At 37.3% G+C, this 16,668-nt stretch overlaps 1 protein-coding gene across 2 annotated transcripts in view; it reads left to right on the top strand.

The window, feature by feature from the left end:
• sfl (N-deacetylase and N-sulfotransferase sfl) overlaps positions 1-16,668 on the top strand; it is a 263,272-nt gene that overhangs the window by 193,688 nt on the left and 52,916 nt on the right. The window lies entirely within an intron of this gene.

Below are 16,668 nucleotides of genomic sequence, written 5' to 3'. Positions count from 1 at the left end.
TGCAAAGTTAAATCGGAATTATACATATGCTAATATGTATTTTCCATATATTTGTACTTTCATATTTTTGTGTAATATACGCTGAACAAAATTTTTAACTCGATTAAACCGTTCGACTAAATTACTATTTTTAATTGAACATATATTAGTATTTAAGTCAAATATATATACGTTATTTTGCTAGATTTAATATGTTATGTTTAATTTAAATATTTCTATATGTTCAATTGACAAAATAGTATTTAGTTGAACGATTTAATCAAGTTAACAACTTTTTCAGTGTACAATTTTTTTTTAATTTAATTAAGATGATTTTGAAAGTACATTGTGCTTTAATTTTTTGTGGAAAATTTACCGATAGAAAACATGTTTGCGCAAGCGACAATGTCCGCGAGCTTCGTAATCGGGACAATACTTGATATACTTTTTATGCGCTGCATCTGTTGCGGAACGAAAGTTTCACAAACTTTTTTCTCCTCAAACTTGACACGCTCATAGAAAAACACTTGTACAAGTTTTTCGGATTATGAATTTTTGAAATTTGACATTTTGCACGAAAATAAAGTCATAACGACGTGCGAGAGTGGAATTACATTATTTTACACTGGATTTATGATAAATCGTTTGAAATAACGATAATCGTTCGAATATGAATGCGTAGTTTCACAATAGTACTTGCGATAATAGCTCGCAAATGTTAACGATCATTTAATGGAAAATACATCGGCGTAAGCGGGTTTTAATACCGGAACGATTAGTATTGAACGCGGCGCGTGGGAGATGAGGTGAGTCGTTTGGCGCGAAATAAAGTAGAATGGTGACACTTTTAATTACTTTGTATGTAATCAAGCAAAGCAAAGCGGGCCAATTAGAGCCGCCAGTTGGCTGACCATCGTGCTCGCCAGTTTGTAACTCTGAAATTGCGTGGTCGCGTGCAACGTCGTTGCTAATGGTAGGGCATCTTCTGCAAGGAATCTCTCTCGTGCACTTGCGCGCGTCGTAGACAATTTCCCTTGACGTCTTTTTTCCGCGGCGCGGCGCGGCTGCAACGATGCGGAAAAGTGGAAACGTGAAATCAATGTAAACGGAAGCATTCAACAATTATCCCGCGGGAATTGCTTTATTATAATAGTCACGTTATGGAAGAAATTTAATTGATTTTTATTGATCACTTCCGCGACAGAAAATTCTTTCTCTCTCTCTCTCTCTCTCTCTCTCTCTCTATATATATATATATATATATATATATATATATATAATATAGATTGTTGATAAGCATCTAGTTAAAAGAGAAACAAATAAGGAAATACACGTATATATTGTGTATATATATATAATATAGATTGTTGATAAGCATCTCGTTAAAAGAGAAACAAATAAGGAAATACACGTATATATATATATAATATAGATTGTTGATAAGCATCTCGTTAAAAGAGAAACAATTAAGGAAATACACGGATAGTGATAACACTTTATGCTCTCGATAATAGTCGGCCGAGATAATTGCAAGTCAAGTCAGTTTTGAATTTATAGTCACAAGTTCTGGCGGGAATAATAAACGAAAAAAAATACATATATACAGTTTATCATTGTTTCGCGTGAAGATAATAAATAGAGAACACAGCATCGGGGCAAAAATTCAGTGAAAAATAATTTTTATATTGATATAGAAATATTGGTAATATCAAAAGACATTAATCTAACTTAGTGCAGCAACGTATTTTCATGCCTCGGAGTAATAAAATATTTTTGTCACGCAGCCAACACACCGTCCATTATATATAAATATACATATACAGTTCTCTTATCAAGAAAATCGCATATACAGGAAAATTACACTAATTTCTTCTCACGATCGAAAACTACAAGACACCTGAACTTTCTTGGCTTTCTTTTTTCAATAAGAAAATGAACGTTAAAATTTTCCAATGTTTTTCGCAAAATTGAATTTAAATATATAATACAAAATAGTTAATATTCTCTGCACGCGAGCACTGCGAACAAAGAACTTTTTCAGCAGACAAATATCTTTTGTTGTTAATATAAACTAACTGGATATACGAGAACTCGTATGCGCAGAAAGCTCAAGTAACTCGCGCAAGGACGAAATAGTTTGTGGACTCAGCAAATTGGCAGATGCCTTCGGTCTTAGAGACGATCCAATTTAAATCAAACACGAGGAAATATATATATGTACATGCATATACGAGCAATATACATATGCATGAGAGAAGGAGAGTACGTACATATACATATATATTATATATATATATATATATATATATATATATTCTCGCAATATAACTGTTCCAATTCCAGTTTTCTTCGATATCCTGCAATTCTGTGGCATGCATTCGCGGGCAAGGAAGTAAATTTGCAGTTAATTAGAGAAGACGAATAACCCGACGAATGAACCGAGACCTCTGTTCATTCGTGGCATTTCCACGGCACATTCAATCTGTCTACGCGATAGCGAGACGACATGCATGCAAGTATTGCATCCGCGGTATTTGTCGAAATATACTGTAATAATGATTATATAATGCGCACGTGTGTAGATGGTGGGCGCGAACATGCGCGCCCGCGAAATACAAGCGACTGAAATTAAGCGTATTGCGTGAGCGACAGGCGCTGATATATTTCCAAAGGTGCGGAAATTATATCGTGTGACCGATGTTTTAGTCATTACGTACACGCCAAGTTTTTTTCCGCGCGGGAATCGAAGTAATTAAAGTATAATTTCTCCTACGCGACCGACCGATCTGCCTGTCAGGGGGCGAGAGAAAGAGAGCTTAACAAGTTTTCTTCGGCGAGGTTTCTGTTTTCTGAAAACCGAACATCGCTTACGTCAGCGGAAAAAGTTCGGGATATATATTTTTCACAGCGTGACAGTGTGCTGCCGAGTAGCAAACAACTTCAAGAATGTAAACCGCACGTTTACACGAAACGGGAAGCACTCCCCCGACGCCGGATCATAATTTACTTTGCGTTGCAATACTAACAGACGTATTTGTTCCTATAAAATATTCAAAACAATTCTGCTTCATATCGGAGTATACCGGAAAGGAAATAGGGAAAGAGAGAGAGAGAGAGAGAATTTGTTATTATAATAGTCTGTTATTCAGAGACCGAGATATCGTCTCGCATAAATCGTCGCGCACATATATACGCTTTCGAGTTAAATGATAATGCTATGATCTTATGCAGATCGATCTTATCTTAGGATAATTCGTGACATGGTAGAATTCTGTAACTAATCACTAGTACACGAGTAATCCGCCTCTGTCGTCAATCATAAAGGCTAACACAGACCGACATGGACATTGACATGTAATTTCACATGCTATGCTGGCGGCTTCGTAACCATCTATATAAGCCAGAACTGGACAGTCTTATTGGCGACGCGGTATCTCCGAAACTATATTCCGAGACATTGCATATCTCGCTATTTATAATTGCACTGCCAATCTAGATAAGATCAGATGGACCGACGATTTGATTGAAACAACCGACAGGGAACTACTCCTGATTAATCGTCTAGTTAAGTTCAGCTATATATATACTCTATCCATTTACATCGAATCGTTTAAATTGTTTTATCATTTCGAATCTTCTCACTATAATGCGTTGTAGAGTTTTGGATCAAATCTTTTTAACAATTTTGAAGAAAATGACAATTAAAGTTTTATCATGTTACAAAAATATGTGGACTACCATATTTATATAAAATTAAACGGATATTATTATAGTAACACAAGTGATATTTCTCGTTCGGTGTTTTGCATAAGAATGTGGCGTAGAACGAATATTTAAGCGGCATTTTCTCAAAAAAATGTCATTTTTTCTCCCGCAGCAAAAAGCATTATCACGATGGCAGTAACAAATTAACGGAATCCACGGCGACGCACAACGTGGGCAATTTTAGATCGCTCGTAGGATTCTGCCTCGTCGCGCTGCCGCGATAGTGTCAGCTGTCGCGTCGTCTGCAGCTATGCATCGCCGTTTTTGTGCGCGGGCGCGTTATCACGCGATAAATCGTTGTTTTACATTTTGGACAGTGACGCGTAAACGCTATTTAAAGTAGGATGCTGAGACACAAAAAGGACAGCGGCGGGTAATTTATCGTTAACGATGTCTTTCCTTCTTTTTTTTTTTTCGGCGTTGCAATGCGCGAGTCTTTCCCTCGCGAAAACCATGAAATAATACATCACCGCCTTCCGTCGACTGTCAAAAAATAAATAAATAAATAAAGGTACGTTTTTATCTCCGTTGAATAATTCCTTTACCGTTAATCCAAGAATTCGCGATATTCTCAATATACGATGGATGCAGCAAATATTGCCAATAGAGAAATAATATACAATCGCGAAAAATCTGCTTGAATGCGTATTATGCATGCGCGGAGTGAAAGGCGGAAGTGCAAGATTCACGTGCAAATAAAGGTGCGACTTAGTCTCTCTTTCTTCCTCTTCCTTTCCGTTTCTCTTTCTCTTTAATAAGACGAGGATCAATCGTCCGATCTATTCCGCGGTGCAAACGTGCCGTGCAACGAAGAAAGAGAGGCGCACTCACTCATGGGACATGAAATGCGGCCGGATGTTTGTCGCACGCCCAATCAACGTCAATTCAAGCTTCTCCTCTCTCGACTGGCCTTATGTCGGCGCTAAGCTTCCCTCCCTCCCACGCACACATAAACAAATTCTTGCTTATTACTTTTTATATATGCAAATAGAGAATATGCAAAGAATACAAAAAATAGTACATGCAGATTTAAAATATCACTGATCAATAATATATCTACAATCTCAATCATAATGTTCATTAATAATGTAGTCTTGTGTCTCTCATCACATATCTTGATTATTTATTAATTTAATATTGACTTTTATCCGCATTTTACAAAGTATTTATGAATACGTCAAGATTTTGCCGCTGTAACGAATTCTTCGATTACATCCCCGTAAACATTAATTTAATTTCCGAACTTGCGATGCCGCAGATTAAAAGCAGACTTATAGTCCAGCTTACAATCTGAAATTAACTAATTAAATTGCGAAAGCTCTGTCGACGTGGTGGCCGGTATCGCGAGTATCAAGGATAGAGTTTGTTCAACGTAGCGATGCATTATTCATCGCGTTTATTCGCTCGCGGAGTTTCGATTATTTTTAACAATTATATTCTCGAAGTAGTAGCATAGTAATTGAATTATGAAAACTTTGGTCGCGCAAATTTCTTCGGGAAAATTTTCTCGCAAAATTTATTCAGAGATATTAACTTAAGCTTCAACGTTAACTTGTGCTTCGGAGATTACAGATCTTCTAATAATTAATTTTTACATGTTAAAAGTATCGATCGCGAAAAAGTACGTACAACTTTTTAGCGCCAGCAAGCACGTGAGGGTGATTTCGTTTGACTTTAATTATAGCACATTTTCCTCGATACGTTTCATAATTGAGATTATTGAGCGTTTCTTTGTTTCGTAATTAAATTATCGACGCAATTAGAAATTTCCTAATATTTACGTCGATCGAGCATACGGATTCGTGTGTAAACGAAAACAATTTTCAATGGAAAATGCGAAATAGCGGTATCTCCAAGGATTACGGGATACCTGAGAGTTTGAAGAGGCAGAGACAATATACTGGCAGAACAAACATAATTTTCGACATATCTCGATTTCGATGCTTGTTCTCCCAATAGAGCAATATATCGCGAAAGAAAGTAATATATTGTACGCGACTTTGCCCGCGAAGGATAATCGCAAAGGACGACGACAACGGAGGAGAATCTTTCGCTTTATCGACTTCCGAGGCCATCAGGGAGTGGTCGACAAAAGTCACATTCGATGTTTATTTTTATACGACAGTCCAGCCATAGCTCGTACTGCTTTTCTAAAAATTGATTTTAATTCTTTTACGTTTTATATAAGTCCTCTTTCTCTCTCTCTCTCTCTTTCTCTCTTTTATTTATATTATTTTAATATGACATATTAATTATAATATTCATAGTATCGCGCATTAAATTTATAACTCAATCATAAAATATCTTGCAAATGCACTAAATTAAAGTAAAACAGAACTCTCTCTCTCTTATTACATTTTAACAGATATATATACTCTCCAATTTCGTACGCACAATTGCGTCCTAACTCGCTCTACGATATCTCGTTTGTCGAAATCCCGACATTGCGACATTTCGCAGACGGCATCGAGCGGTAATTGCCGGCGCGTCGGCAGAAAAAGAAGAAAAGAAAAAAGAAAATGAGAGAAGAGCGCGTGTCCGCGTGGTGTAATTTCAGGCTCTTTCCGTCGCGATGTCTCTCGCTCTTTCCATCTCTCTTCCTCGCGCCCTGCCGTGACAATTTACGCCGAAGTCGCGCATACAGGTAGGGTGTATATATATATATATGTACGTGCATCTCGTTCTCCGGCGAAGAGGAAAAGCGCAGGAGAGGCCGCCGCGGGTGGTGCGGTCTCATTAGCGACGGCTGAGCAAAAACTCGGAAAGCATTCGGCCGGAGAGCCAGGCCGTTCATTCGAAGGACGGCGGAGAACCATCCGTAGAATTTAATCGGCGATCGCGTATGTGCGTGCGCCACGAATTGAAAGACGGCGAATAAAAAGCTCCGTAATTACGAGTAAATTAGAAAACCGTGCGAGAGCACTCGTACATCGGTTCCGCTAGATATCACGCGCGCTAATCACGGTCTCGCCTAATCCACGACGTTAACATATCGAAATTTGCACTTATTAAAGACGCTTATTCGAGGGGAAAAAAAACGTAATAAGTATATACGATCGTGATTCGAAACGGTATAATGATGCATTGATTGCGCACGACGTCATAATTTTTTCTCATTACGTTTATAGCCTTAATCGCTCTTAGTTTTACGTTCTGATCGCTTTAGCAGAACGTTTTCTTTGATCAGATATCGCTGTTTTAAAATTAATGAATATCGTCGGCGTTGTCTTTTATCGAATAAAATTCGCGTCTTTATATTCGCGCTTTCCAGCGAACAAAATATTAACGTTTAATCAGGAGTCACACCCGAGATCAAAGCTATCTCAATTCGTTAGAATATTTTCTAGAGTGGGATTATGCACACTCTGTCACGCAAAAAAAAAAAAAAAAGAAAAAAAAGGACACTTAAATCTCGATTGGTCCTCTAGCAATATCGATTTTCATCGCGACAGAAGTGGGGAAACGATCCCTCACAGATTTTATGTAATGTATAATGTAACGAAACAATACGACGCTTTGAACGCTCCCCTGTACGTAAATCTAATTAAACGCGCTAATTCATTGCAACAACGAGTCGCTGATCCATCAACTAAATAATACGTGTCACGTGACCGTGTCACAAATCGTCGCGCATTCCGGGCCGAGGATCGTCGCGGCACAATGTGGTGTGCACATCCAGGCCATTAACATTGTCCTGTTGCTTTCGTGGGTGCGTGAGAAGCGACCCTAATTCTGTCAATCCTGAGGGTGGCCTCCGGTACGGATGGCCGTGGTGTACCGGCGATGTTAACTCGTAATTCTCATCGATTCCGGTGTAAATATACCCGGGGGCATGTATACCTGGCCATGCAGGATTTCCGTTACGCTAGATATACCGAGCGCAATACACATACACAGACACACATATACACACACACATACAAATCGTCGAGAAACAGTCGGACGTACAAAGGGAGATGAAACGTGCGTACACGCGACAATCGAAACACAAAATGCGGTTCGGGGGTGAGTCGATAACCTCTCGCCTCCTCTCCTCTTTCCTTCCCACCCCTCGAAGAATTAATAGCTTCGAGTATCGGGCACTGCCGTCGATACCGTTCGATTCTCTCCGGTTTTGCGACCGAAAAGTACGTATTGGATACACGGCGCGCATTGGAATGTCCGCGAGTAGTTTTTTCCTAAAGCACGGAATTAGCCAACACGAACCTTTTGATACTGCGTGACCCGGAAAGGAGAAAAGAACGAGTTTTCGCTTGGCCTACTGCAGGGATCTCTTATATGCACTTATGCATGCGTTAAAGATGATTATGCACTCGTCTATGAATTTTGAAATGTAATATTGCAAAAGGAGACACAGCTCAAGTTTCGTGAAAAGCAACGTCCTAGATTTGTAATTTTACTCACATCGTATTTCTCGACCTTTTATATTACATATATATACAGGGTGTAAAGAAGTGCGAAAAATTTTAGGAGATAATTCTTTATCGAAAATTAAGGGAGTTTTTATTTTTTTTTTTTTTGTCAAATATATTAGACAAATTAAAAAAATGAAACTTGGTGGATATTTTCTACGAATAAAAAGAATATTTATTAATATATTTAAAACAAAAATAGAAACTTTTTATCTCACTCTTTAGAAAAGTGTAACAACTCAGGGAGAGATATAAGAGTATATGTTTATATAAGAAACCTCCCTTGATTTTCCGCAAAGAATCTCCAAAAATGTTTCGCACTTATTTAGATACACTCTTTATCACGGTCTTATATACAGGTCAGGACACTCATTAAAATAAAGTGTATAAAAAATGTAACCAATATGACGGCCAACTCAGGTCTGTCACATATAATAATATATTTATTATAATATATTTCACTATTGTTAAATGATTTAATAAAAGCTATTCTTAATATTTAATATTTATTCCGACGATTTTTTAACCACGTTTATTTTTATTAACATTTTTTCAATTGTACACAAGATCTAACACAAAACTGTCAAAAAAAATTTCAAAATAAAAAAAATCTGCGCTGGCGCACATTGAATAAATCGGCCTGAGTTTATAGTTACATTTTGTTACTTGCTTGACAGCATGTAGTCGATATAGAAGCGTCCTGACCTGTATATAAGACCATGCTCTGTGTAGGTATACAATGCAAGATTTGGTGAATTGCATGGCGAATTTTTCCAGCGGTGAACGGCTGCGTTCACATTGTTAATCGCATCCGCACTTGTAACATGTGATCAGGCGCATCTCCCGGTCGGCAATCAGCGTGATAGCCTGCCAAGCTCACGACTAGTCCTCGATCCCGTGATCCCAATCGAGGGTGTGCGCATATACCACGCATCAGGGTATACGTATAACGCCCGTTATTGGACGTGGGTGGTTTCGGTGGATTTCGATGAATTAGCTGTAGGATATGACGCAAACGCCCGCCGCCATTGTACAATGTCCACTTGCGGATACCTATGTGTATCGGCTGCATGGCCCCTCGCAAAGCTCCATTCAAAACGTTTGCGATACCCTTGTAGCTCCAACCAGCGTGAACATACGATATCCAATACCTTGTATCTAATACCACGTGCAGGAAGCTACGTGCTCAAAGAGATGGTTTCACCGAGGAACGACGACGAATTAGTCATCGAACGTAGCGCAAACAAGATCGCCTTTAAGGCTTTGTGTTAGTCACTGCATGTTAGAATTATGTATGACGTCAGAAGCGAGGAATTACGTGAAATTTCCTTCTGCAGGAACACACATGCGAACAAAGATTAAATCATTCGCGCGTGCGTTTGCTAATATATCATTATTTTATATATAAAGTATAACTACAAATTACAAAGAAAAATGATCCTATAATTTATCTCGAAAATATTATGTAAATTTTGTGTACATAAGTTTTCCACAATTATTATTATTTAATCTTATTAATTTAGTCATGTAATGATTTTATTTAAAAAAAATTTTATTGAATTATATTTTTTAGATTTTCTTCTTTATTAGATACGATTTTATTATAAACTTTTTTTAATTACTCATTAACATTACGACAATATAACAATATTCTCATGAGAGACTACAATATATGCTATCGCGATGCAATTATTCTTAAGACGATATATATTAATGGCGTAGAAGGGGGTAATCAAAATTGAACGTCGCAACAATACAATTTATAAACTACGAGATTTAGGAACAGTCCGGAGCAATGGCAATATAACTCTCTAGCAGATTCAGTTACTGATACGGAGCCGGGATCTTCGCGCATCAACGAATCCTATTCGAACAGGCGGTTTTGCCGAACTTGGTGGACTCGCAACATGACGCGCGAAACGCGGCACGATCAATACGAAAAACACCACAGGATGTTCACAGCCGTACGCGAACGCAAGCTGCGCTCGCTCCCACGAGAGAGAAGCGTAAAAAAAAAAAAAAAAAAAAAAAAAAAAAATCCGGGAAGAAATTGGTAAATCGCGCTCGCGCGGCAACAATCGTTAATAAAGCGCGCGATGTAAGAGGTAACGCGAGCCGCATAGTTCGCCACGTTATCTCGTGACGTGCAATTCATTCTGAAGGGCGTGGCTCAGGTAGATTTCCATGAATTAACCCTTGGACGCCGCACAAATCTCCTGCAGTGTCGCTGTTATTCTCCATATACTTGCGTGTCGGTGGGCTCTCATACACTCCTGTGTTTAGCTCGTCGGGATGTTATACTGTGTACTATTTAACGGCAGCTGATACACTCGTATGTAGCTATAATACACACGTACAAACACACACATACGCATATGCAAATGCATATAGATCACTATACAGCTCACTTACACACAAGTACTGCATGGAAGTGTGAGCTTAATTTATCTGGTCTAAAAGACTCGTGTGTTCGCAGATATACGCGGGTGTGTTCCGGCATGCAAAGGCAGACGCTAATCACGTGTTTAATCATACCGCGTCTCGAAATTAACGCGAGACTATGTCGGGACACCTCCGTAAAGGGAGTAAAGGGCTCGGCAAAACTGACACGGTGATGCGGAGTCCTTTACCACACGAGTTCGCCCTGTGAAACTACCTGCGGCGAACTTGCGATAGGACGAGACACATTAGAGAGCGACTTGGGAGAGAAACTTCGCGTATCGATAGCAGAACAATACGGAAAAAAAGAATTAGCTATTATGCCTCAATTTTATATATATATATATATATATATATATATATCCATGATAACTAATACTTTTTAGTATAAAACACGATATATACCTCCTTCTTCCCGGCCATAGAGCCAAACGCGATGTTATTGCGATATTGAGTAAGAAAATTGAGGAATCTGGGAATTAATATAATACTTTTTAGCCATAGTTTAACGAAAATGTTATAGCTAAAAAATATTAGTTGTCATAGCTAAAATTTAGGCATGATAACTAAATTTTGTATGTAATATATGGACAGCTAAAATTTAGCTATGGTAGCTAATTCTTTTTTTCCGTGATAAGAAGACCGTGAACCGTATCGCGCGATCAATCAAGATCCATGGATGAGAGGAAAAATATATAACAAATTTTCTATAGTCTAATATCTATTAATATTCGTGCACTGATGTTTAGATAAATCTTTTTGCGTAAATCAATAATTCTCGATAATTAAAATGTTTGAAAGAAATTAGTAAACAATTTTTAATTTTCAGTAACTTGTAAAATTAATGTAATTAAAATCGTGCGCGTAATATCAACACGGAGAGAATTTTCTTTTAAAATTTATCCTAAAAATCATGATAATCATTGCAAGAATTTTATCAGAATTTCTCTGGTTAACATTTAGCACAATAAAAAATATTAATATGTACATAGTAAAATTAATCGAACATAATTTACATCTCATTGTGGTAGAATTAGAGAAACTCTTATAAAATTTTGTAATTTTGTCCCACGATTATCATGATTTTCAGAATAAATTCTAAGAGAAAATTCTCTCTGCGTATAAATTAGTGAAAAATCGTATTATTACAATTTTCTTCTTATCATTATGATATATGTATAATTATTATGAAAAATTTTTTAATAATTAGAATATTGCTGATTATTATTTCGATATTAATTGATTCATAACGTTTAATACCGCGCAGATTGACGCGATGAAAGAATGTTATATCGATGCTATATAGATACAAGTACATCCTCGGATAGCAAATTCGTTTCAACAACAATGTGTATAGGGTGTGCGATATAAGTCATGTCGCACATCGGGGGTGCCAGTAAATATATCGTATCGCCGGCATAAAAGCACGGCGCGCAGCCGGATTTCTCCGTTCTCCTGTCTTTCTGAAAGCCGAACCTAGGTGATTTTTCGTCGTACGTCTCTCCATACGACCTTCCAACCCCCTCGTAACGTATATCGATGTAAAAAGATTTTGAGGCTCGCGAGGCACGGACGGCGATAAAAACGAGTTTTACGCTAGAAGAATCGACGAAGACACAAAGAGAGGAGAAGACGGCGATGTTTCGGCGATATGTTTCGAATTGTGCCGAGTTGATGTATGACACAGTCGGATGTAGAAGGACGCAAACGTAGGTGGAAGGAAGCCCGATGGACAGACAGATGACGCGGGTAACTCCGGAGTAGAATGGGAGTCAATAATTCTTTGTGTCCAAGTACGTGGAGCACTCCCTGGATAGAGATATACATACGAAGCAGGCTGCATCTGTAAATGTATGTGTATTATGTGTACAGGTATATCTATCTAGATGTATGCGCTATATACGCGTATATATAAATTGTGCCTTTCTCTCTCTCTCTCCCTTGAACGATGCATCATGGTTGACTGATTGCGCTCCATTGATTAGGATTTCAATTATTGGAAGCGACCCGGGCTGTTTCCATTTTCCCCGTACCTTTTTTTCCCCGGGATCTTTCGTGCGACTATAAAACCCTTTCATTTGCCCGTACAAAAGAGAATTGACGCGATACCGTATTACTTTATTGAACGCGGTTTATGTCTCTTTCGATATTTTACCCGCTGCTCGTCAAAGTCCGCTCGAGTCTCATTATCGCGAAAAAGTCATTGAAATTACACGATAATCTCCCGCGCGTGCGTGGTGTAAATAAACGTTTTGCTCGTTAAGCAGAATTGTTTCGTGTATTTGTACGCGTTTGCGCATTTATAAATGGCGTTGTGAAATAAATGTCGCAAAATTGACATCGCGCGAGCGAAACAAAATCGATGAAAATGATATCGCGAACAGCTCGTGTACGTTTCATTTATTTCACGTATCATCTCCAATTTGAATAGCAAATACCGATCGAATATACAACATAGCGGTCGTTGAAGCATTATTGATGTAACCATTACTTACCTCTACGCAGAGTTACATCAACGTGATGTTTTTGCCGATTAATTCTTTCATATTTATCGGGCATAACTTTGCATTATTAGCAAGAATAACAGATTTCCGTTTATCAAGTGACTGCGCTTGTGCCTTATTGCAGTATTGCAGTAATTCCGCTGCGTTACGTGCGTCATTGCAACTTAAAAGAATAAGCGCGGAGATTGAGAGACATTTGACATTTCTACGATAACGACGGCAATCTTCAATTACGCGAACGTTTTATTCATTCATTATGAGAAATAAAATTCAATTTTCTTACGAGGGGAATAATTCTTGTAATAGATCATTTATTTCCGCTTGTATAAATTTTCTATAGATTTTAAGTAGCTAGATCTCGAACAATTTTTAATATAAATTTAACGTATAAGACGGGCAACAAGAGCCAAATCGCGGATGACAATGCGTTATCCTAACGAAACTAAATAATTTTTCGTTAGAATTAAAATACCGGTGCACAAGGCACCAAATTTTTACTTGGACAAAGTATAGAATCGAAAGGATCTGAATAGCTCAGCTGGAAGAGCAGTCGCCCGGCAAGCGAAAGGTCTCGGTTTCGATTCCCGATTCAGCGATTTTCGGATCTATATTTTTCTCTTGCATTCATTTATTTATTTTCCGTAGAGGGGTTAAAGGGGTATTGAAATTAAATCTCAAAATATGAGATTATTTCATATTTAAAATCTTGGCCGTGTCCAAGTAAAAATTTGGTGCCTTGTGCACCGGTATTTTAATTCTAACAAAAAATTATTTAGTTTCGTTAGGATAACGCATTGTCATCCGCGATTTGGCTCTTGTTGCCCGTCTTATACGTTAAATTTATATTTATATATTACAGAGCCTTGTTAAAACTCTTAAATTTTTAATATGTTCTAAATATTAAATTTCTTTTTTTATATAATATTCTCAATTTATAAAAAAGATATAACTCTTGAAAGATTAGTAATTTTATAATGAATCAGCGAGACATGTCTGGATGTTAAATTGTCTTCTTTAGATTAAAAGTTTGATTTAATTATGATATAAAATGTTTTTGCATTTTATTACATTCAAAAAATATTTCTTTATACGAAGACATGAAAGTGGAATAGTTTTTTCTTTCTTTTTTTTTTTTTTTTTTTTTTTATGTTTGATGGAAGCTTTTTGCGTAAAAATTTATTTACGAAATTGTTTTAAAACAAAAAATCACTTTTCAATTTGATAACTTAAATCAATCTTTTATTACTTTTTTCTATCGTTATGGTGCCATTTATACATACGCAATATAACGATATTAGTAGTATCAAATTACACAATAACTATATGATCAAAAATAGAATGATTTCCAGACAAGATTGCAATTTTATTTGCATCGCCGCGTGATATTCGATATCTATGCAAATTATTATTGTGATTATAATTGAGATAATAAAATCGTTAAAATTATGTTTCGCCGATTATAAACATTCTCAATCTGATTTAACGAGAAAGCTTTTGCTCGTTAAATACGCAACATATCTCGATTTAATAGTTTCTATTTCGCGATATTGAGAGATATATAAAGTTATTCGGTTGACCTCTTTAAAGCTTTTTATCTTACATGAACATCAATTATAATTAAGTAAAGCTCGAATTAAATACGAATAATTTGTTAGGAAACGATCGAAAATAAAATAGATTTGAACTATAATAACGATAAAGCTTATTCCCTGAATAGTTTAGTTCCGTCTATTTTCGCGACAATCAGCGTGAAGTGCAACGTCTATATTCCCTATCGCGATTTCTCTCGTATTCCTCAAATTTGCAACTTTGCGATTGATAATTTTGACACGATCGTTTACCGGATAATCGAATATCCATTTGGTTGTCCGTTCAAATTCTCATCACGAATAATACCGTCAAAGTGGCTGTCACGTAGTTACGCGTCATACATTAGACGCGGATGAAGATTAAGGAGAAACGCCGCCGTCAGGAATTTTGCCAGTCAAATTCGAGGAGCTACTGAGCCATTAGAGGCATTTCCGCCTAATTGTTTCATCGCTCGTGCACTCGAGTGTCTACTGCCAGCTTGCGTTTTCCACCGGGTCTCTGCTCAGAAATTGCAGGCGTATCAAAGTGGCGCTCCTTTGACGACATATTAATCATTGTCCCACTCTCTCTCTTACCCTTCCGGAACGATACGAGAAGGGATACAGCTTATTAAGGTTTCTCCCTCATTTGTAATCTCGATTACAGATGTATACAACGCTTTGCCGCAATTCGCGTTCGGCTCATCGTAATTATAGTACTACATTGTTATTTTGCAGCGATATTCGATCGCTGCAAGTGATTACGATATGACATTAATAAGGCTTTCTACGTGAAAATGTGTTCATCGCTGGTCGAACACGCGTAAAATAACGCAATTATTGGACTAAAATTATTACAGAACTGCAGAGTAATTGGGCTCTTCTTTCCAAGGAAACACTGCATTGTTCGACACCAACCGATAGCGCTCGTGCATGTAATGCAACGCGTTTACAACGTTTCCCGCTGCGAACGAGTAAAAACCTCTCGCGAGAGCTTGTGTTCGCGTTCCCTCTTGTACATAGCCCTTCGAAATCCTCTCCGCTTTCGCGCTCCGCTTTCGTCTCCCTCAATTTATCGCCTGTATATCGAGATTGCGAGTGTATTTCGCGGATCGATCGGTCGATAGCGGGAGAACGAGCCTTTAATTAGCGCAAATTAAAAACTTCCGTACGGCTGGATATGGAAAGTAAAAATTTCGTATATAACAGAAACGAGAGATGCAGACACGAATTGATCCGTGAAACGGTCAATTATATATCTACGAGAAAAAGATATATATATATATTTCAAGCTTACTTTATATCGTGGAAAAAAAAGGCTTTGTCGCGAAAAATTTTTTCTGTCTTTTTTTTTATTCGCAGAGACGGATCGCACATATATCGCCCGGTTACTGCAGTTAAAGATAGTTATTTCTATATCGAAATTCAAACTGTTTTACACCTCACGGATCACAGATAATTTTTTTTTTTAAGCATAAATTATTTTTAACTCGGAGCAGAAATAAACAGATACAATTGAAATGGCAGAGTTTGCCATTATTTAGATACTATATATAGATACCTCAACATTTAAAAGAAGTATGCAGAAACGAACGATTTTAAATTGGAATAAATTGTCAATTTAGATAAACATTTAATACTGAACCGTAGAAAGATTGCGAATGGAATCTTGTTTGTATCAGCCTTAACGACATAATGAAGTGAAAGTATTTTGCTGCAACGCTTATTTTGTTCAATTACATTTGGCATCTATAGTAAAAGCACACACCATGAGCCAGAGAGTGGATTCTACAAGCCTGTTTACGGCCTCCCGTATATCAACCTTACGAGCAGTTAACAGAAAGAAATGGCCGCAATCCTTTGTCTCTAATTCAGTCATTTAACTGTTAGTTACGTTTGATGATTTGCCATCTCGAACATTTTACATATCGGTTTTATTTACATCTGTGTAATTTAATTATTAACACATTCATTTAGCTAGAGTTTAAAAAAATACGGTAT

This window comes from Nylanderia fulva, unplaced genomic scaffold (genome assembly GCF_048542155.1).
Source record: "Nylanderia fulva isolate GAGA-0341 unplaced genomic scaffold, ASM4854215v1 Scaffold10, whole genome shotgun sequence".
Taxonomy (NCBI): domain Eukaryota; kingdom Metazoa; phylum Arthropoda; class Insecta; order Hymenoptera; family Formicidae; genus Nylanderia; species Nylanderia fulva.
Note: the sequence above shows the minus strand (reverse complement) of the source record. Positions and strands in the feature narration are given on the sequence as shown.